Source organism: Equus caballus, chromosome 12, assembly GCF_041296265.1.
Source record: "Equus caballus isolate H_3958 breed thoroughbred chromosome 12, TB-T2T, whole genome shotgun sequence".
In the NCBI taxonomy this organism is placed as follows: Eukaryota; Metazoa; Chordata; class Mammalia; order Perissodactyla; family Equidae; genus Equus; species Equus caballus.
Genome location: NC_091695.1, coordinates 30,098,341 through 30,122,746, shown reverse-complemented (window position 1 = coordinate 30,122,746; position 24,406 = coordinate 30,098,341). Strand labels below are relative to the sequence as shown.

The 24,406-nt window shown below is 39.2% G+C and overlaps 2 pseudogenes; both read right to left on the bottom strand.

The window, feature by feature from the left end:
- Positions 1-7,867: 7,867 nt before the first annotated feature.
- Positions 7,868-8,802, bottom strand: LOC138916840 (olfactory receptor 4D9-like; annotated as a pseudogene).
- An 8,166-nt stretch (positions 8,803-16,968) lies between these two features.
- Positions 16,969-17,797, bottom strand: LOC138916491 (olfactory receptor 4D11-like; annotated as a pseudogene).
- Between the last annotated feature and the right edge of the window lie 6,609 nt (positions 17,798-24,406).

The window sequence follows — 24,406 nt, the reverse complement described above, 5'->3', positions numbered from 1 at the left end:
TAGCATCTTTGGTCCCCTAAAGTGAGGAAAACTAGGAGTTTTACACTTTCTTTTAATATCAAGACAATGATGAACTGCATGTAAATAATGTGATGTTATCTACGATTAGAATTTGATTATATAAAGTCTCTTTTCTACTTGTGAGTTGATGGCAGTCTTCTGTATTCCTAAAACCTGTTGTTGAAAAAATAAAACTTGTTTGCTTTTTATCTGTCTCTCTTTGGAAAAGTGTTTGAGTGCGTGTGTTTTTGTGTGCATACGTGAGTGTGACAGGGACAGATTATCTCATACAGTCACGCATGGCTTAACCACGGGGAAGTGTTCTGAGAAATGCATTGTTAGGCAATTTTGTAATTGTGTGAACATCATAGAATGTACTTACACAAACCTGGATGATACAGCATGCTATACACCTCGGCTATGTGGTAGTAATCTTATGGGACCACTGTTGTCAATGAGGCCCAAATTGACCGAGATGTTGTTATCCGGTGCATGACTCTATTTTTAAAAACTGAATTTCTAAGTTCAAAGATAAACCTTTCTTTCTTTCACATTTTAATGTCCCTGAAATTGAGATATGTCTTACAAGCAATGAGTACATGTAATATGGTAGTGCTTCATTTTTACTACTTAGCTGTTATTAAAGTGGCAAATGCATTTTACAGCACTTGACATTTTCAGTTCCACTATGCTAAGTATATTCGCTATCCAAAACACTTGAAATTCAATCTCTGGGTCTGTTTTCATAAAGTGTAGGGGCATCGAATGGTCTTCCTGTTCATCAGTTACAAGTGGAATTTCAGATAGTGTTAAATTAGATCTTTACTTTAGATTCAAATGTCTATTCCATCCTATACAGAGTTCAAAAAGTGGTGACAGGTTGGGTCTGGCTTCTCTAGCTGATTGCTCTTTATTTGAGATTTGTGCATGGGTGTGGTGCTCATTCTTAGGTTCTTGGGTGAAGCCTATGACCACCCTCCCTTGGTTGGTCCCTCTCACACCCATGACCCATTTTCCTTGCATCTGTCTTTCTCTTCTTTTCCTGTTTTAGCCCCAACAGCCTCTTCATCTCCAACTGAAGCATTAGCCTTGTATTAGTTTCCTATTTCTGCTGTAACAAAATTACCACACTTGGTGGCTTAAAACATCACAAATTCATTATCCTACAATTCTGCAGGTCAGAAGTCTAACATGGTTCTTTCTGGGCTAAAATTAAGGTGTCAGCAGGTTGCATTCCTTTTTGAAGGGTCTACAGCAGAATCCATTTTCTTACTTTTTCTAGCTCCTAGAGTCTGGCCCCATTCCTTGGCTTGTAGAACCTTCCATCTTTAAAGCCAGCCATGTCAAGTCAAGTACTCCTCACATTGCCTTAGTGTGACTTCCTCTTCTGTCTACCTCTTCCACTTTTAAGGACCCTTGTGATTACACTGGGCCCACCCAGATAGTCGAGGATAATCTCCCTATTTAAAGGTCACCTCATTAACAACCTTAATTCCATTTGCAAACTCAATTTCCCTTCCTTTTAACATAGTACGCTCACAGATTCTGGGGATCAAGATGTGAATATCTTTGTTGGGGGATTATTCTGCCTGCTACAATCCCCTCTTATTCAGTGTCCATATTTGTTGCCAGTCATTCTGAAGTCTCTAAACTCTGAATGCTGGAAGATTTTTAGAAAGCCATTTGGTGGTAAAATCTGATCTGACCTGAATTAATTTTGTGGCAAAATCAGATCTGAATTAATGTGAGACCATGCCTAGATTTTATTAATTGCACTTAGTGTCAATATTCATACAGTTTCCTGAAGAAGTATTATGTTGTTTGGGTATCATGTGCTCCCCATGGGAGAAATGATATAATATACAATACATGCACTGTTTTATCTTTCTAAAACCTAAGAAATTTTAAATTCTCAAACCTATTTGTTTACAATAAGTGAAAATAAGAGAACATGGTCTTGTATTATTAGTATTATTATTGTAATTATTAGACTATAGTTACATTTCAATGACTCTGTTTACTTAGACTTACTACATCCCATGCTCCAGAAGGAGGAAAGTGGAAATAAATCCCATCCTCCTCTATATGATTACCATTCATTTCAAGTGTCTGTCTGGACATACTCAGAGCACTAGGTTTTTAAAACTGTGATTGAATTTGTATGTTCATTTGCCATGAATATCGCAAAACATCCATTTGTCCTAGGATGTTCCTATTCTATTGTGTACCTCAGTCTCAACAAAAGTTTTTGGATCTAATACTTGATTTGGTGATCTCAAACAGACCCACATAGAGGCTAAAGTCTTCCGTATAATAACAGACACTCTGATTCAATCATTTCCTTTTCCTTTGGCTTCCTTGTGGAGGTATCTGTGCAAGAGATACAGTCAATTTTAAGTACTAAATCCAAGATTAAGTAGATTTTGGTATCATTTCTAACATACATTCATTTCCTTCCATTCTACAGATTCAACCAACACTTCCTTCTAGATTCTTACATGTCAGGCACTCTTCCAGACACTGGTGATATAGAGGAGAATTAGATCTACTCTGAAATTTTATGGGGTATTTTCATATACCATTGTAAGGGAAATGACAAAATAGTGCACATACGAAAAATACAATTATTTATTGGATTGGACATAGCCTTTTCTTTCTTCAACTAGTGGAACTAATTCATACCTGAGGCAGTGGTATGAACAGAAGGACCTGTAGTTCTAGATTGTGGACATTGCTGTAGTTATACATGGGACAAACAAAGTCCAACTATAGAAGTCCCAGTTCACATCCAATTTGGACAAAGTCACAGGGAGTGAAAGGCAATGGAGATCCTTAAAAGTTAAGACTCTTTACACATACTGAATGGTTGTGGGGGTTTGTGCCAGTGTATTTTATAAGGGAGTTGATTAAAAAGAAGCTGCAAAGTTGCTTTTACAACAGAAGTAATAGAGAAGAAGGTTTACAGTGTTTAGTATGTAAGTATATACTTAATAAGTAGACATAGGGTAACTATTACTGAAGTGGGAACTAGCTGCTAGATCCCTACAATGTTGAGATAGATGTCCCAGCTGCCTACTGGTTGTCTGCACATCACAGTGCTATGCTTTACGCCATTGCATGGACACCCAAGAACTTCTGCTCTATTTCACATTTGTGCCCTTCTTGCTTTCAATTACTCTTCAAGGACTATGTTCAATCTACTTAACTTCCTGAAGGTGTTCCTTCTCAATGATAGTGTTCCAGGTTTCCTATCCTTTGTGTCTGTGCCATCCTGTTATACTTGATTGTCTATGCATTGTCCTGCCACACTGCCCCATGAGAATCAGCATCTCAGCCCCAGATCTGGTAGAAGAATCACCAAACGGAATATATTTTCATGGAATTGTTGAACTTGAATAGCCAAACTTTCCATTTGTGATGAAGCTTCCTTGAATGTTATTGAAAAGTCAAAGATGCACTAGAAGATGTGTGCAGACATGCATGTTTTGGTTTTGAAATTCTGCTAGTGTAGAGGAGAAGATGAATCCTCATGGACCTTGTGCTTAAAGCCCAGATATCTTTGCTTGAAGGGCTTACAGGGGACAAACAAGAGTCTGTCTCCTTAGGAGGTAGGAACTGAGGGAAAATGAATACAGCTCCCAGTGTGGCAGCCCATTCCATTTTATTTCTAGGTAGATTGAGTACTTATGTCCTATTAAGATATGTAAGCAGAAGCATCATAAAGACTGAGAAATGCATTTGCTCTTGTTTTCCATCAAGCTGCTCACATGAGGAGGAGATATAAGCAGACAAATGATGTGTCGGTACCATTCACTCATCAAGTATTTAATTGTGACATATTTACTGAGCACCTCCATGTTCTAGACCCTCTGGTTCCAGAGATCCTAAAAGCAAAGAATTCCATTTTCCCCCTTGTCTCACTCCCAATGTCATTTTTGAAACCTTGTCTCACCATAGGTCTATGGATATTCTCACTTGCATATATTGCACACTTGTAACTTAAAATGTCTAAAATCGATTTGAGCATTGTTATCAAGAACTAAATACTTCTCTTAGCTGATACTATCATTCTTCTTGTCACAAGGGCTCAGTATATCTGAATTATCTTTGAGACTCTCACTTACCCCTTATTTCTTTTTCTTAGTCTTTTGTAACCCTTCCTGAATAAATAACTTTTAGGCTTATTTCATGATTTTCAATGATTGCTCATAGTTTACTTCTAGAAATTTGCAGTTCCTCCCTGATATTAACGAAGTTGTGCAATTCCTTCCTCTTGTGTGTAGAGTGGACTTAGTGACTTGCTTCTTAAGGGAATATCAAAAAAGTGATAGGATGTTAGTTCCAAGATGAGGCTATAAAAGACTGACTTCTATCTAGTTGACACACTCTCCTTTGCTTTGATTGCTCCCTCTGATGAAGTAAGCTGCCATGTTGGAGAGACCCATAGGACTAGGGCCTGAGGAAGGCCTTCAGCCAACAGCCAGTAAGGAACTGAGCCCTCCGTCCAATAGCTTGTGGTTCTGGCCAACAGTCATGTGAGTGAGCTTGGAAGTGGATCCTTCCCCAGTTGAACTTTCATATGAGACTGCAGCTCCCAGGTGACACCTTGACATAGCCATGTGAGAGACTCTGAAGCAGAAGATTTAGCTAGGTCTTGACTGATTCCCATCCCACACAAACTGTGACTTAAGGAATGTGTGTTGTTTTAAGTGACTGTGTTATGGGTTAATATGTTACACAGAAATAGATTACTAATAGTTGTCTTTATTGCACAAGAGCATTGTTGGTAACATTCCCTTTCTGACTTGAAATGTCAGTCATGCCTCAACAATATCAACAACAAAACTCTGCATATCCCTCCAGGGCAGAGTTTTGTGGCTGAAACTTCATGAATGCTTAAATATATTTTCTGTTTTGCTGACTATCCTAGAGTCCTAGAAATTAAGCTTCAACAACCTGAACCTTCTGGAATTTCTCAAACAAGTCCAGAATGGCAGGATCACTCCTAAACCAGCCAGTTTGTGTATGTAGATACATTTATCTGCTTATGAAAAATGTTGTGGAGGTTTAAAACCAGCCTTCTTTATATAGTAAAAAATCAGATGGTAGGACCAAGTATATATGACCTGTGTAGAATAAGCTAGAATAAGTTTAATATCTAATAATTCCAAAGAAAATGTCTCCACCTTGAGAAAGAGATAGATTAATCCAAATAATTAATTGGTGTCATGTTGAAAGAGAAGTAAATTTAATGGTGTTGTCCTGAATTCCATTGCTTTCCATCTCTGTGTGTGATGAGGTTGTTTTGCACGTGTAAACAGTCCAAGGCAACTTCCTGGGTGGATTTTGCTGGGTTTCTATCATTTGCAGGGTCCTACAGTTGAGAACATAAACTCTGATTGCATATATCTTTGGTTACTTAAAATTCTGCCCATTCACAAAGGTTTTTCTCAAGGTCAAGTCAACAGAAATATAAGAAAGAGGAATCATTGTGAAAAGTAGGTAGGATCTGAAGAACAATGATGCCAGAGCAAAGAGGGAGCCAGGCAGTAAATAGTCATTTGGTCTGCAGATGGATACAGCTGAAGACAAACCTATGTCTTTGTTCAATTCTACGCTTGGGCAAGTAAGTCTCATATTAGATAATAATTCAGAAAATGTTTGGGTGATGGGCAAAAAATAGAACACATGGAGGAGCAATCAACAAAGAAGATGGTATTTATCTCTATAGGAGCTTCTGGATGATTAGATGTTTGTTTACAACTAGCCTTTAGAAAGTATGAGGCTAAGTGAGCGTTGTCTTCTTGACCAGTCCTCTTTGGACACTCTCCTCCAGTGTTCTATGTTTTGGATCCTGACCTTCTAGCCTATTATCATGCTATTTCCAGGCTTACTTTGATCACCATTCCATCCTTTCTATTAAATTTTCTTTCCTCTTATCTCCTTCATTTCAGTTTGGTTCTCTGTGAATCCAAATGGTCCAGTAGCACTTCCAGCAAATATTTCTAGGTATTAAGAGAATCCTTTTAGAGATAAAGTCTTAGTCCTTCTCATCTAATCCAATTGTGATTTCTTAATAATGTGTTATATGTATGGAAGAAATCGCTGGAGTTCATCAGTTTTCATGTTCTCCTCTTTTTACTGGGGACAGAGCAGGATCACATTCTCCAAACTCCCTTGCAGTCAGTTGAGGCCATAGGACTATGAGCTGGCCAGTGGATGTGGTCAAAAGTGATACACATTACTTTCATGACTGGCCCATAACCATCCCTCTCTTTACCTCATAATTCTTAATCCTCTCTCTTTTTCCTGTTTTTGTGGATGAATGGAAAGCATTGTGAGGCTCTGGAGAGAAGTGGAGCCAAAGATGGAAGAAACAGAAGCCTGTTTCTCTAAATGAATGTGTGGCACAACTCTTACTGTAGACCAGCATTGGCCTGTGACATGAGAATTAAATAAACTTTTACTGTGGTTAACTACTTCTGTTTTGAACTTTTCTGTCATGGTGTTTAGGTGTCTGATTAATACCTGAGTGACAGCTTTTATGGCTTGAGCTTTATTATAATGGGAGATATTGTACAGTAAAGTCAATAGATCCCAGCAAAATACCAAATGGAGTTATAGATTAACCTTCTCCTAGCACCATTCTCATTCCATTCATTTCATAGAGACTAGCAAATTCTCAGATTCACTGATTAAAGCCTCATGCTTTCTATTATCCTGTCTTTACCTTCTAATGGATTGAATGGGAAGTGTAAGGAAGTTGTGAGGTCTCTGTGTGAAGAAACAATGAGGACCACAAAAGAGAAATGTTAATCATGTGATGTGATGTGATGAAGGTGGTAGCTAATGCTATGGGAGTAATAATATAGTAATATATAAGTTTATCATATCAACATGATTTACACCTTAAACTTACATGATGTTACATGTCAATTATATCTCAACAAACCTGGAAAAAAAACTCCCAAGAAACAAAAAAACAGAAACAATGAGACATTTGGGCCTATCCAGTCTGTGATTGGGATAATTCTGCTCTCTAATGGGGAGTCAGTTGCTTCCCATGGGAGTGCTTAGCATCTGTGTTTGCTTAAGCCTTTCATGAATCCAGGTGAGCTGTCCAAAGCCTCTACTCATCAGTGTTAATTTTTCCTGAATACTCCCAATTACAGCATTACCTCCTTCTGCCAGGAGGAAACCATGGCCTTGGAGTGATTTGGGGATCCTCTGTCCCTAGTAGAAATCACAGATTTGCATTGCTCAGGAGACCACAGACGGAGTTTTTCCTTCCAATCGTCAAATACTGGTATTGACTCCAGGAGTGTACTACTTCGTGGCTAAAACGAGCTCACTGTTGCATGAACGTGGCACACTCTTACATCAGTCTTTCCCTCCACAAATACTGACTTCTTTGCCTAGACTGTCCCTTTCTATCTTTTTCCCCTTGAAAAGGTCTCCTCACTGTCGAATGTCCTTTGAAGCTCTCAAGTAAAGTGCCTACAATATTTCCACTGCACTTTGTCCATATCCTCTTATAGCATCTTGGAGTGTGCCTGTAGGACAGTGACTATCTTTAATCTTTCTGCAGCAGTCTGAATCCCACCTCTGCCAAGCACATAATACATACTCTGTAAATATATGTGGAATGAATAATTGAAAGCGAGTAGTGGAAGACATAATGGGTCTCACCTTAAAGCGGTATCACCCATGGGTCCCCAGTACGTACTATAGGACCAGCCTCTTTTAGGAACCATGGTATCCATAGATGCCCCTTTCTTCTTGGCATTAAGGTGATCTCTGGACATTTTGAGGAAGTGAAATTTAATATCTATCTTTAAATTTCAGTGTTAGCACATCCTCATAGAATTTAAATCTTTTCTGAATGCCATAGTCGTTTCTTTAGTTTCCTCATGGCTGACTTCATTTCCTGATTTCTCAGGGTGTAGATCATAGGATTGAGCAAAGGAGAGATGACAGTGAAGGTGACAGAAATGGCAGTATCTGTGGGGAGGGCAGTGAAGGGCCGGGCATAGACATAGATGCAGGGCACAAAGTGCAGGGTCACCACAGTGATGTGAAGGTGCAGGTGGAGATGGCTTTCCTCCTGCCCTCTCCAGTATGAGATCTCAGCATCCTCAGGATGACTGTGTAGGATATGAGGAGAAAGAAGAATATAAACCAACTGACCAATCCATTATTAGAGATCATCAGGAGCTCCAGAGTGAAGGTGTCAGTGCAGGCGAGTTTGAGCACCTGGGGGACATCACAGTAGAAAGTGGCAAGAACATTGGGTCCACAGAAGGGGAGGGGCAGCAATAGGGAAATTTGCACGATGGAGTGGACAAAGCCCCCCACCCAGGAGGCCACAACCAGGCTAGTGCATCGTCCCCTGTTCATGATGGTCGTATAATGGAGGGGTTTTGAGATGGCTATGTAGCGATCAAATGCCATCACAGAGAGAGAAAAAACATCCGCACCTCCCAGAAGGTGGAAGAAGAACATTTGAGTGACACAGCCACTGAAGGAGATGGTTTTTCTCTCTGACAGAAGATCAGCTAGGACCTTAGGCGCTGTGATGGAGGAAAAGCAGATGTCAAGAACAGATAGATTGCGGAGCAGGAAGTACATGGGAGTGTGAAGGTGAGCTTCGCAGGTAACTGTAACCATGATGAGGAGGTTTCCCATCAGAGTTGTCATGTACACCAAAAACAGGAAGACAAATAAGACCCAGCTCAGTTCTCGAGACTGGGTAATTCCCAGGAAAATAAATTCTTTCACTGTGGTATAATTTCCCTGCTCCATTGGGTCCCAGATCCTTTTTGAAGTATATCTCTGGAAGAAATAAAAGTGCAGTTAAAGAAAGTTTTATGAAATCTACTGTTGTCTTTCTGTCACTTGTGTCTGATGCTTTCCTGGGGAGGAAGTTCATCTTTTATGTATGTGGCCGTGCCTGCAATTCTGTGCCACCAGTGGAAGAGGACCCAGGTTTTTGACTCAGTCATCCAAACAGGTAGGTTCTATCACTGTGGCCACTGAAACACAGGTGACAGATCCGTGAAGCTATTCAATTGTACTTTTAATACAAAATATGACAGTTATTAAAAAATAAGCATGAATTTGATATGAAGAATGTTTCTTCACAAAAGACACCATTATGCGAATTAACAGACAACCTGCAAATGGGAGGATATTTACAATATGTATACTAAGAAAAGCTTCAGGTCCAAAATATGTAAAGAATATTTTACAAATCAGTAAAGAAAGATAGATGTTGAAAGAGAAAACGGCAAAGACACTAACCAAAACTTTACCAAGGAGGATATTCAAATTGCAATTCAACTTCATGAATTATCAGGGAAATGTAAATTGAAATTACAGCAAGGAACTACCACCTACATACCAAAATGGCTAAACTGAAAAAGATGAAAAATATCCCGTGATGGTGAAGACGTGGAACAACTGGAACCTCTCATAGCCTGCTGGTGGGTGTGCAAATCGGGAGAATCACTTTGCTGTCTGATTATATCTGCTAACGCCATGATCTATATCCATATCCATATCTATACCTATATCTATGTATATCTATCTAATCACCTATCTTAGAATGGATACATATATATAGTTCATTCAGTTGTACGTATTGATTTTTCTGAGGATACATCTCCGTCCTCAGAATAATCTATTTCACTCCTAGGAAGTATGTACATATGTGCATATGTCATCTCCACCAAGACGTATCCTAGAATATTCATAGCAGCACTGTTTGTAATTGCCTCAAACTGGAAATGACACAAATGCCCATCAACAGTAGAAAAGATAAATAAATTGTTAAATTCATACAATACCATAGAGCCATGGGAATGATCAATGTACGGTACATGAAACAACATAAATGTCTCATAAGCACAATGTAGAGTCTAAGCCAGGCACAACAAAGTGTGCACCCACTTATTTTGTTCACATAAAGAACAAAAAGTATACCAAACTAAAGGAAATATGAGGGAGGATTTTGAACTACTGAGAATGTTCTGTTTCTTAATCTAGGTGCTTGTTACAAAAATTTATTGCTTGTGTGAAAATTCATTGAGCTGTACACTAATGTGCATTTTTCTGTATGTTTGTATATTATCCTTCAGCAGAAAGTTAAAAATAATGAACCTGGTGATTATAACATTTTAATCTCATGTCTACAGAATGACTTTCATCCAAGTGAGGTTTAATTGACGACCCACTGCATAATGGTTACTTTTATAGTTATATACTTACAGCCTTTACCAGCTACAACTTGAGTTACCTTTTTATCTTTTTCTCACCTACAGACTTTAGGTCCTCCCGAATTCTTGTGTTAGGCAGGTTGCCCTTCTGTCCACATGTAGTGCCTTCTCAGATTCTGATTTTTGTTTCTCTATGTTTTCTTTACTTTGTTCTTTAAACCTCAGAAAAAAATCCTTAAAAGACCATGTTTCCCCAAGCAGCACTCTCATTTTTGCTGACCTGGAAGAATAAGATAAGAGCCTCCTTTCGGATTCCATGGTCATCAGTTCGGATTCATCTCAGTCTCCTCATCTTTGGTGTTTATGTTAATGGCACAGAGTGATACGAACACATGTTCAGAATAACGATTGTGGGAAATTTCAGGTCTCTAGCATCTCAGATGTAAGAATTCCCTACACTATACTTACCATGGCTAGAAGGTGGAGAAATCACCCCTAAAACACTGTTCAGTTAATCTAGAGTGTGGAAACAGATTTCAATGAATGACAGCAGCCCACTCTAGAATCTTTCTTTTGGATATTGGACTGATAAGTCAATGGTTTTCAAATCTTCTGCTGAGGAAACCACTGCAACAAGCCTCATACATTACGTTGTCACTTGTGCTCTTCTTTCCTCCTTTCTTTTCCTCCCCTGTTTCTCTTTCCTTCTTTGCTTCCTTCTTCTAGATATTTCTGTGACCGTATGAGGGTTCAGCAGAGCAACAGAATCAATAGGACATATATAGATATACAAGGTAAAATTATAATGAAGAGTTGGCTCACGTGATTATGGAAGCTGAGAAGTCCCAAGATCTGCTGTCTGCAAGTTGCAGACCCCGGAAGGCTGATGGTATAATTCAGTGCTAGTTTGATGACCTGAGAAGTAGGGAAGGCAATGTGTAAATCGCAGTCCGAGGGAAGGAGAAAATGAGATGAGATGTCCCAGCTCACGCTGTGAGGCAGGGAAAATGGGGCACATTTCTCCTTCCTCCACCTTTTGTTCTACTCAGACCCTCAGTGAATTGGATGATGTGTACCTTAATTGAGAAGGCAATTAGTCTGCTTTACTGAGTCCATCTATTCAACTGCTAATCTCATCTGGAAACACTCTCACAGACACACCCAGAAATAATGTTTAATCTGGGCGCCATGTCACCTGTCAAGTTGACACAAAATTAACCATCATAATGACATTGAGATGGTCTTTTTGAGTGAAAGGCGACTCAAACATAGATCTTTTCGTCAGGAGGTTTACAGTTAAGACAATAAGAGTGTTGCAGGTGGTGGAGTCGGCAGAAAGAAAAGGGAGGAGGTACAAAATCATGAGGATGTATATGAAAATAGCCCCATTTGGGCATACGATGTTTTTAAACTCCATCCAGGAGGTGTGCTGAACAGTATCATATCCCACACTTGCATTTTGGATACACACGTGTGGATCCTCTGGAACAGTCAGGCAATTTGGATTTTACCACCTTCCTAGTTGGTGTGGCCTTGGGCAAATCACTCCATAATTGTACCAAACTCATGAGAAATACATGGGAGTTTCACAGGGAATGGCTTAGAGTCAGTTCTCAGCCTGCATCGTTATAATTTATCTGCCACATGAAAATAATGAGACCTACCTCATACACAAGGTGCTTCTAAGGAGTAGATGAGATTGTATGTCTGTTTAGGAAACTGAAAGCAGCTGAGGATTCTTATTTTGCCAGTCTCATCAGCTCCAGGTGAGTGCTTCTTTCCTTATACATGCCAGGTTCATCTGTGGGGTTGTCTGGGACTGGTTCATCTTGCTATTGATTGTGTCGTTCAAAGCCCTCTTCTCAACACTTGAGGTAAGTGGCAAATACTCTCTCTCCTCTAGGGACTTTTTTCTTTTTCACTTATGAATTTGAGCTAAGACGTGTTCAAAAAATCAGAGTATTGTATCATACACCTCCTTAGAAACATAAATAAATTTGTGTACGCAGTTTAGATATAGTTATTTATATTACAATCCTTTATGGAAAGAAAATAGATTATAATCCTCATTTACAAATCCAATCATCTTGATATCAGGCCCCAGGGGGGTCCATGCTACTTCCAAGGTCTCAACATTATGGAAATGTTGGCAAAATAATGGAGGTTTGCTTTGCTGAAGTTTGTTTTTAGAAAACTTTTGTGGAGTGATTCTTGTACTGACTGCTTCATTTTATCTCTCCAAAACCTATAATATCCATGTGAAGTTGACATTACTGTCCTGATTTTATAGATGAGAAACTGAGACACAGAAAGATTAAGTAAGTTGCTCAAGGTTTCCCAGCTGGTAAAGCCAGGTCTCAATCCTAGATTTGTCTTATTCCAAAGACTTATGCTCTTAACTACTGCAACTATAGTTCTTCCCAGTGTTTATCAGCCCTTCCCAGAAAATGGTACAAAGAAAAAGGCTCAGAAAAATCTTTTTCAAATCAAGTTAGTCTGTGGGTGTAAGGAGCCTGCAGGTGGTGAGTGAGAGCTGTGACTGAGACTGCCTTAGTATGAGATGATGTCAGAAGTGACTCTGAAAAAAAAAAAGCAGAGTTTGAAGAAAGCAAATTTTATAGTCATTGTGGGTACCTCAACCAACTGCCTGGATCAGCTTCATAGTGCTTCAGTGGCAGGGGAAGTGAGTTCTGAGTAGCATCTCCTCAAACATAAACTCTCAAAAGTAATGGATCTGGTCTGTTCCTATGGATGCTGTCTTTTGCAAAGAGTGGGAAGGATACTTTGAAAGTATAGGATTACGCACATTGTAGTGAAACTCATGCATATAAGAGGGGGAAGGGGGCAAATGGATAGAGAAATATAATTTTATGTGTTGCAAGGTCAAAATAAGGATCACAGGAGTTCTTAAAAATCACACCAAAGAGGACCATCCTTTGGAAACAAGCTTATCAAGCATCTCGTAAGAACCTGCAAACTGAATGTTATCCCTATACTCCAGCTTCCCACTGAGGAAATGCTGCTCCTTTTTCTCTTTCCTAACATTGAAAAGCCTCTACTCTTGAATGAATCTCTAAAAATTTTAGGAACATTATTCATATTCAGTTGCACATGAGGACACAGATAAGCTAGCCATTCAAAGACCTTGCTTAAAGCCCCAAACTTCTACTTCCAGACAAGAAGCAAAGCTGGCTAGGAAGCATATAATGAATTTAGGAAGGCTTTTAGAGTGCTGTTTTTCAAGGCAATCACCCTCCTGAGAGCTGGGGATGTGAACACCTTCTCAATTGCCTTCAAATAATTTTCAACCTCAACATCATGCCAAGTAAAATACATCCCATCCCCCCGCGTCAACTGACCTTCTAATATTTTTCAAGCCACACTTCCCCACTTCCTAGTCATGAAAAACTAACCTTTTTCTTTGCTTCATTAAGAGTTTTGGTTTCAAAAGGAACATTCCACACAATGGCAGCATTTTTGACAAATAAGCCCTAACAGCTTATCAGTTTTAGAAGTTCACACACCCCAACACTAACTGACATCAGTCTTCAAGTGGGAAATTGATCCTCTTATAATGCTCCAACTGCATCTTATAAGATGTAGGCTCTGGCGAAATTCATTGTTTAATGGAAAGCCTAGCTCAAGGCTAGTGATTTTTTTTTATCTTCTTCCTTCATATGGGAAATGGCAACCTCAGGGAATCATATCATTCGACAATTCCACTTTGCCTTACCGTGACTCAGCTACGTCTATTAGTCTGTCAGCCACAAGCCTATTAAAGTAATCAGTAAAGGGAATATAGTTGCATATGGATGTGGAAGCTGAGTGACCAATTCAATGGAGTTCCTGTAGGAGTCATTAAAATGTCATCAAGCCCTCCTCCTCTCTCTCCCTCATCTCCATGTTCCATCTCACATGTACATGCAGAGGCACTAGTGCACTTTCAGTACACATATCTTTCTCTAGACAGTGCATCATCCCTCTTGGTTCAAGAAGAAAGCATTTTAAACTACACCAAGGGCTGTGCTGTCTTCCTTCTAACCAAAATTGCTTTGCTTTAATTGGCTGAGATGTAAAGCTTAATTAAAAGAGTAGTAATGGAAAAATCAAATCTTTGTGGCTACTGTCAGGGCAGCTGTCAGAGATTGATTGATGTGGATTTATATGTCCAATTTCGTTGAATGCAATGTGTTCATTGATACTACACAATTATCTTAATCTACATCTCTAAGACCCACAGCTCCCTTAGAATCTAGGAAGGTAGCCTAGTGACAGCTGTTGATATTCATCAGGTTAATTACTTCAGAATTATTTTATGTTATTGGGTTCACAGGTACCAAGAGATGTTGATCATTGAAATATTTGATTCAGGGAGCAATGTAAGAAAGGGTATTTTGAAAGCTATGTGTGTGTCCAGAGCAGCCAGTCGACTTTTCCATGGGTCTTAGCAGCAGAGCTTAAAAATAATAAAGGCTGATTTAGTTGGAAAAAATGCAGCCCACCTTTAGATTTTACACCATCCAGATCAATGATAGATGTTTTTGTAATCAGATGTAATTCTTTCCCCTTCCCCTGGATTATTGAATCAGATTGTGTTGTGTGTTTAAACGTGGCTTGAGGAAGTCTCAGGGACAGTGATGTGGCAAGGGTTCTTTGGTTCTTGGTCTCTTGGGGTTATGCTTCTGAGATACAGTTAGTGATTCAGACCCCATAGATCTTTGGTGCCATCCAATTCTGACATAGTGATAAAAATCTGATTTGAGTAAGTCACGAGACATAGGAAGGAGAGAAAAGGACACGTTGGCATGAAATAGACTATAAAGTAGTTTGTGGTATGCATTTTTCATAGGCAATTTCATATAGGAAAGCTTAGAGACTCGCGACCAGTGCTGCCTGAGCAAAGGAAGCAGGACCTTGTGAACGGTGACTCGACAAATGTGAATTATTCTTAGAATTTTCATTTTAGGGGAAGCAGGTTAATATTGTAAAAATTTAGTATTGATAGACCAGGTGACAAGCAATTGCAGTGAATTGAACCAGTTTGGCAATGAATGCTTATGGTGCCATTCCAGACCCAAAGTGGGACATAAGTAAAGTTTGTCCTCAACGCTCAGTATCCTTTGGCTAACTCTGCTTGGGCTCTTCTCTGTCCTGGGTGCTCTGACATCTTGTTCTGATCCCTTATCTCTACTCTAAAAGCCAAGGGTTTATATTTGACCCATTACCTTCTTTTAATATGAAACTCTCCTATGCTTTATCTCAACAGTTTCTGGATGACTCTTTAAGTTGTAACAATAAGAAGCAAAGCTATTGTCACATTTTAATGACCAAAAGCTGGAAATTTTAAGATGAAAGATGCTTTGAATTCAACGTACATTCCCATGTTTTCTACCCCATCAGTTTTTTCCCAATAATGAGGAGTATGGGTCCTGTAGGAGAAGAGTGTAACAGGTCGATGGGGATTAGGGTTAGGGTTGGGTCAGAATGTGCGTAATGCACAGCCATTTGGATGATATTAATAATGACATTAGCCTTTCACTGAGCATTTACTACCTGCCAGGCATTGTATGTTTCACATATACCATCTCATTTTAACCCTGACAACAACTCCATGACATGTAAATAAGTACCTTATTATAGATGACCTATGACTTCTGAAGACATAAAATAACCTGCTCAAGATTAGGCAACTGGGGGATGGCAGAGATAGGATTTGGACCCAAGGCTGTATGACTCTGAGGTTAGAGCATTCAGCTATAATGGTTTACTTTTACCATGATTTCCCAGACAAAAACACTAGCCTATACTTCTTCTTCACAAACACCAATAGATTGAAAAACAGACTGTTTAGAGTTTTATCTTCTTTAATCCTTCCTCTCTCTCTTGGGCAGTGAGAAGTGGGAAGAGTGTAAATTCTCAATGGAGAAGCCAATCTGAGATTGGTCCTGGTAAGGCTGGACTAGAAGATCAGTTTTGGAATAATGAGAATGGCTTGCTCTTTGTGTAGGATCTCTGAGGTTCTGCCTTTGTCTAAACCTACCACAAGAATGTGAATCTGGTACATGTAGTTCTGCATGACATAAATCCCTGTAGGCCATTATTGGAAATCTTTCAAGCCTTCTTCATTCCTGATAGGAATCCAGGAGGACAACCATTGTGTGCCTTTGAGGTTCTCAAGAGGTCACAAGCCCATGTAGAGTTCAACTAAGCAGAAAAAATGTCTTAATCTGTGATGGGCCATATGTCCCCATATATGTGTGCTTCAGATGCACTGATCATGAAATCTTTCTAGAACAGGATCACAGTTTGGCATAGACAGGTCCAGTAATGTAATAAATTACATCCACGTAGTTTAAGAGCAATCAATCGGGTATCTGAAGACTTATCTCTGTAATTAAGTGGATGTGGGATCTTGAGCAAATCACTCTAACTCTAGGCTTCTGTTTACTTACCTCTTGACAAGGAGATGGATTCAATCATTCTCTTCACTTGCCATATAGTTGTCCTGATTGACACATTGTTACTTTGATATTTGAATGGAAATACATCAATGAGCTCAATCCTATAACACTAGTTACTTCATGCTTACCAGAAGCTTGGGTTACCAGCAACCTATTAACTTTACTAGGAAAATAAATTGTTACCTAGTAAATGTATATTAGTTTATTGACAACATATTTGAGTATGTAAATAGAACTTGTGGGAAAAATAATGTATTTAGTCCTTGGTGATGAAGAGGTTGGAAACTCTTACTCTATTCCACCACAGAAGGCATGAGTCTTCTCTTCAGTCTCTTCATGGCTGACTTCATTTCTTGGTTCCTCAGAGTGTAGATCAAGGGGTTCATCAGAGGGGAGATGACAGTGAAGGTGACAGAGATGGCTTTATCTGTGGGGAGGGCAGTGAAGGGCCGGGCGTAGACATAGATACAGGGCACAAAGTGCAGGGTCACCACAGTGATGTGTGAGGTGCAGGTGGAGATGGCTTTCCTCCTGCCCTCCCCTGCCTGAGACCTCAGCATCATTAGGATGACTGTGTAGGACACAAGCAGGAAGATAAACCAAAGGGTAGTGACTAAGCCATTGTTGGAAATCATCACGAGCTCAAGTGCAGAGGTGTCTACAGGCGAGTTTGAGGACATGGGGGACATCACAGTAGAAGCTGTCAAGAACATTGGGTCCACAGAAAGGGAGGGGCAGCAATAGGGAAATTTGCATGATGGAGTGGACAAAGCCCCCCACCCAGGAAGCCAAAATGAGGGCAGTGCATCGCCCCCTACTCATGATGGTGACATAATGCAGGGGCTTGGAGATGGCTATGTAGCGATCAAATGCCATCACAGAGAGAGAGAAAATATCCGCTCCACCAAGCAGGTGGAAGAAAAATATTTGCATCATGCAGCTAGTATAGGATATGGTCTTTATCTTTGACAGAAGGTCTACCAGGACCTTTGGAGCGGTGTTGGAGGAGAAGCAGATGTCAAGGATGGCTAGATTGCGGAGCAGGAAGTACATGGGGGTGTGAAGGCGAGACTCACAGGTCACAGTGACCATGATGAGGAGGTTTCCCAGCAGAGTTGTCATGTACACAAAACACAGGAAAATAAATAAGACCAAACTGAGATCTTGGGACTGAGTAAGTCCTAGAAATATAAATTCTTTTACCCTGGTGCCATTTCCCAACTCCACTGAATCATATTTCTTCTTCTTCGTATTGCTTGGAAAAAATTAAAAGTGTTATTTCAGAAAGTGTTTACTTTCCATTAATAGATTCATGTTTACAGAGTCAGGTATTAGGTCAGAAAACTAGTGAGGTGTTATCAGTATATGAAGAGCCTTTCCAAGGTTATTGCTAACATGTCCTACATGACATCTCATTACACAAGCATGCATTTAGTTATTGTTTTCTTCTGTAATTTATAAGTATTTCAGAAAATGCATAAAAATAGTGATCTCAGAATATAAGTTCCAAGTATCCAAGATAAACAAGTGAATGTTAAATATTCAGAAATGGAGTATTTTGGCACAAGGGATACAAAAATGGATGCAGTTTGGTGTGTGGATAAGACAATGCCTATTAGGTACGACTGGGGTCCTTTGAGGATCCACACGAGTATGGGTTTTTTTCCAGACTGGGTGCTCCGTTTAAATACTTTAAGAACTCCTATCTGCAACATGGTTGTCCTTCAACTGAATTTCACAGAAGCACTCCTCCTTTTTTTGAATCACAAGTTTAATGGTGTGAAAAATTAGAAAATTTTAAAGCTGTAAAATTCTTCTCTATTGTTCTTATCTTCCTTAAATGGATTTCTTTGTTTCTGTCTTTACTTTAAACTACTTTAGGTACCAAAAGCCCTGGAGTTGAATAACTCCTCAGCTATGAAACAAAAGTGGTAACGCAGAGCTTCTCTTATGTTCACTGGTCAAATTTATTTCCTAAATGCTATTTTTTTATTGTGCTGTCATTGACATAAAATAGAATCATATGTTTGAAGCGTACACCTTGATAAATTTTGACATAAGCGTATACCCACGAAATCATCACTGTGTTGAAGATAGTTAATATATTTATCAACGCAAAAATGTCTTTGTGGCCATTTATAATATGTCCCTTCTGCCCTTCCTTCTTCAGGTAACCATTGATCTGTGTTCTGTCGCTATCTATTAGTTTGTGTTTTCTGGAACTTTCTATAAATGGAATCCTACAATGTGTACTCTCTTTTTGTTTGGCTTCTTTCACTTACAAAATACATCCAAGTTTTTGCATGCGCCAATATTTTTTTCCTTTTTATAGTATGCATGTGCCACATTTTGTTTTTCAGTTTGCTTGTTGATGAATCTTTGGATTGTTTCTAGTTTTTGGCTATTACACATAAAGCTTTTATGAATGTTCGTGTATAGGTCTTTGTGTGGACATATGTTCCCATTTCTCTTAGGTACGTACCTAAGAATGGGATGGTTGTAACTCTTAAAATTCAATAGGAAAACAAACCACCTAATTAAAAAACAGGGAGCAAATGCTTTGAACAGGCACTTCAACAAGAAGATATAGGGATGGCCGATAAGCACATGAAAACATGCTCAACATCATTCATCACTGGGGAAATGTAAATGAAAGCCATAGTGAGATAACAGTACACATCTACTAAAATGGCTAAAATAAAGAAGATGGATATATGAAGAGTTGACAAAAATGTAGAGGAATTGTAACTCTGGTGGGAATGTACAATGATGCAACCACTTTTGAAAACAGTTTATCAGTTTCCTAAAATGTTAAGTGTGTGCTTACAATATAATCATTTTGGTTTTGAATTCCTTTCTTATTTTTTGTGAATCCTTGAAAGGGACTTAATTTCTTTCTTTAAAGTTTATCTCTTTTTTATTACCATAATCAGAAAGAAAAGAAAGGTGAAAGTCACTTCTTTCACTTTTTGGGTGGGTTTTCCAGTACAAATGAAGAAATTTATTTTCACCTAGCTCACTTTCTGTTCAAGTTGTCTTTCTTCTGTATGTAATTTTGTTTAAAGTCTACTTAATATGGGAGACTAAACAAGCCACCAAGAGTAATCAGAGCATGCAGGCAGATACCTGGCAGCCTCTGGCATCACATAGCCTGTTCAAATCCCAGCTGGGTACTTACTGGTTACGGTATAAGAGAAGTTACTTTACCCCTTTGGCCTCAGCTTCCGCATCAGTATTTGGAAACAATAGCATCTTCCTTGTGCGATTTTTGTGAGGATTAAATGAATTAATCTATGCAAAAGCATCAATACTTAGAGCATTGCCTAAGCAATAAGTGTGCTTATGTGTGTGTTACCTTAAAGTAAAACTCCAGGTTAGTAACTGTCACAGGCACACAGCTCCTTTAAATGTACTGACAATCTTTTAGAGGAGCTGTACATTTTCTAGAATATGTTTTCTAAAACAGCTTCATCAAAACATACTTTTTTGGGGGAAAATAGGGGGTATTTTTCTTTTACTGTCAATGAGAGTGGCCCAGAGGGTGGTTACAGTGTATGGTAGCAAGGAAAGTGCTTGCTTGGTTTGGTTTCTTATCTGACATCATCTTAGCAGACCAGAGAAATCTGGTGCAGGTCTCTGCAGTGAGAGCTATCTGTGCTCAAGTCCTGGCTTTGTCACTGTGTCATTTGGGTAAGTGAGAGACCTCATGGAGTCTCCACTTCTTCATCTGTGGAATGGGGATTATAGTAATATCCACCTCACAGGGAAGTTATGGGGATTAGGTGAATTAACATATGCAGAGTCTCAGCACACATGGCTGCTTATCTGTTCTGATGTGTATTATGCTGGGTAACCTTAACCCAGGAGGCTTAACAGGAAATAGAGTGTGTTGAACTAATTAGTAGCTGAGCTATCAATTCTGACTAGTTAAAGTGGGGAAATGATCACCAGAAAACACCAACTCAATCTAGTTACTACAGATATTGAGGAGGTCTTACCTAGTTATGAAAACACTCCACAGGGACCTCCACGTAAACCATAGACAATGGTCTACACAGAAGGGTAGAAGGTACAGTACCTCATACTCCAAGTCAGGCCTGTTTGTCAGAAAGGAATAGGTCCATGTTCACAAACTACCTTTCGTAATTCAGACAACATCCTCCACCTTCTGCTCCATTTTTCTGCTATTTTTACTCCATTTCATTATTTAACAAATATTGACAAAAAATTGGCAGAGGTCTAGGTTATTTGAGAGAAATGAATATAATCCAAAACCAGTGGAGAAACAACTGAAATATAATAGTGATACGGGTGTGATGGGGACCATCATAAGACAGATGAGCTGTGTGTGAGAAAAGGGTGATTTTTCACCAAGAGGCTCAGAGGAAGCTGCATGGAGGAGGTGACATTTATGTTTGGGGCACATGGGAGTGGAGAGAATGGGAGACCTGGCTTTAGGGGACCCCTTGAATATATAACAGTTGCTGATGAGTGGGAGGTTTGGCTGGAAAGAAAAGGATGCAAATATGTAGGCATGGAAAGAAAATCATTGTTGTAAAATTTTAGTTCTTGATAAATCTAAGGACAGGCATGTAGGTGTTCATTGTCCTATTCTTCCAACTTTTTTTGAAATATTTTATTTTCTTTCTAGTTTTAAATTTAGCATTTCAGTTTGAGGAGATCCATCTACATGAAATAAGCATGAGAAAAATCTCTTGTTTGTGCAATTCAAGGGATCCCAGGAAAAAAGAGTTTCTTCCTCCCTACTTCCAAACTGAACTCATTTCTATGACTCTCCTTTCACAATATCTTCTTTGTTCATATTTCTTAGCTGTGCTGTCTGCCACTGATAGTTCACCCTGGAATGCAGCATCTTGGGTATATATTGCATTATTTTTAGTCAAAGTGTATTTATTAATCTTAACGATTCCATCTAGATTTCAGTTTTTCTCACTCCTCTTCTCATGCTTATTCATTGACGCTCAGACACCATAGTCATTCACACTCATGTAGAGTTATGTTTCTTACCTAAAATTTCCAATCTCCTTCTCCAACATCTTAAACAATGTTCACACGAACCTTGGGAATCATTTGGCTTCAGAAAATTCTGTTAAATACCCCTCTGAAAGCCAGTGATTTCAGTGGCTTTCTTTATGTGGAAAAGGGCAGACTCAGGGAATAATATTTCCTTGGCTCTTCCACACTGATTCACAGTGTTCCATCATATGTACCAATTTGTCAATCCCAGAACTAGTGTGAGAATTATCAGAGGGCATATAATTGGATGTGGTTGTGGAAAAATTCTACTGATGGCGAGGTGGTTTCAGTGGGAGTAATCAAGATGTGACTCAGGCACATGTCCTTAGGAACACACTTTTTGTGTAGGATCTAAAAGTTTTTAGCAGTGACAAAGATTCTCCCCTTGACCAAACTCTACTCAGGCTCCCCTGAACTTCTCAACTAGGCCTCCACTTTGGGACCTCCATGCTTGTCTCTGCATTGTCGAATTTTAACAAGAATTCTGCTAATTCAGTTTAGCCAAAATCCCCCACCCTCCATGTTGATCACCATCAGTGTGTAATCAGGTTCCTCACCATCCACCATGCCCCAAGTGATATTTGATCACCCTGGCCTGCCTTCAGCAAGAATCCTGTTAGGTCAGTTTACCCAGAATTCCACCTTACCTCTGATGTTTCCCCTAGTAGTTTTTCTGTTGGGACATAAATGCCTATTCTTAGGGATTCTGCACAACTTCCTTAGGCAGTTTCACCCATGTAGGGTAATTCCTGAAGTGTGACACACAAGTATTGGAAGGAGCCATTGGACCTGAAAGGATTATGTAGATGAGAGTGAAGGAGATCTCAATGGGCGGATGAAGAAAGTGTGTGATGGAGTTCTCACAGGACATACACATCACCAGGAAATCCACACTGGATCCATCAGCAACTCCTACTTGCTCGACTTTCAGAGTTCTTCACCATTCTCACCACCTCCACTGTTACTACCCTAAGTTGTGTCTTCATTATTTCTTTCCTGGGACTTTTGCAGTAGCTTCTTAATTGGTCTCCCTGTTTTTGTCCTTGCCCCACCTCAGTCTATTCATAACAGTAAGCACTGCATTTCTGCTAAAACATTCATCACTATTCTGCTCTTCAAAGCCCTTCAAAATGCATCGCATCTTATTTAGGTGAAAGTCAAAATCCTCACAATGTCTAAAAGGTCCTAAGGACCTGATCCCGTGGCCTCATCTCTCTGACTGCAATTATTACCTGTCTCCTCCTTGCTTCCTCTCATCTTCTTATGAAGGCCTGGGCACATCCCCACCTGAGGACCTTTGCATGTCTGATTTTTGAACTGACATTTGTACTGTGACATGAACATTTGTCTAATTTCAAAAATTTTAAGATCTAGGATCTACCTGCAGAAATGAAGGGCAAAAAAGAAAAACTCCCAAATGCTGTAAATAGCAGAACAAGAAAACAAATAAAAACCAAGTTCATGTATTGAATAATGTTTTTCCGTTCATGCCAACCTTTTTGAATGTATATGCGTAGTCTGAAGCAGCTTCATAGGTTTCTGTCATTTTTAGGGAGTCATGTTAACAGAAAATAATAACAAATCCATTGTTTTCTTACTCCTATTCTCCAATGATTTGAGAAACAGAAAGGAGTGAGAGGTGATATTCATTCACTGAGTTCTTTAACTCAACCATTTTTTGGACAGTTTTCTACATTCTACTTGCTGTGCCAGGTGCTGGGGATACAAGAAATAAATCATAGCCCTACTGGGGGAATAGGAGGAAGGAGGACAGGGAATTGGAAACAAGGTCCTGAGTGTGGTGCTTGAGCTGAGCCCCGGTCACTGAGGCAATGTCATGGAAGTGTGGTCAGTAGGCATGGGGTTCAGAGGAAGGTCAAGGTAAGGACCTACATGAGGTCATAGAACCCATAGTTACTGGGGTCCACATTCTAACTCAAGCTGTGCTGGCTTCAAAGCAATTGCACTCAACCACTGGAGTGTGGGCTTCAGACGGAAAAATCTTCAGGTAGTAGTTATTTAATTTACTCATATCAGAAAGTCAGAGGAGGAACTTAATTTGAGTGTGCTTACTTCATTAAAATGTGATTACTTCATGAAAGACCTTAGCAATCCAATGCCCAAGCTGCATTATGTTTCTCAGCTCCCTTCCTGGTAACAAGAATATAGTGGGAATGTCTGAGTATATATATATTTGCTTTTTCTTATTGTTAATTTTATTTATACAATTGGAGATTTCCATGTTGTTGTAAGTAATAACCAAGAGAGGTCCCACCTTAATCCATTTTCCCCCAATGATCATTTCACAATCTACATGTATATCAAAACATCAAGTTGTACATCTGAAATAAACAACATTTGTATTTCTCAATTATATGCAATAGAGCTGAACGAAACCCCCACAACAATTCCAATGTGATAAAATTTCTGAGTGCATACATATTCTCTTTTCTTTATTTCTTCCAAGGCTTTATTGCATAAGCATTATGCAACTCTTCAGCTAACAGTTTGATTTCTCTGCTTCCTTTTGCAACATGAAATGTATCTTTTTACATTATTATTGCATGCCAAACAGAATCTTTGAAAGTCATGTGCATCTTAGTAGAAATATCAAAATTATTTAGAAATCCTTTAGTCAATGTGGTTTATTTGATGGACATTTTCAAAGGTGGTGAGAAGGAGTGAGCGACCAGT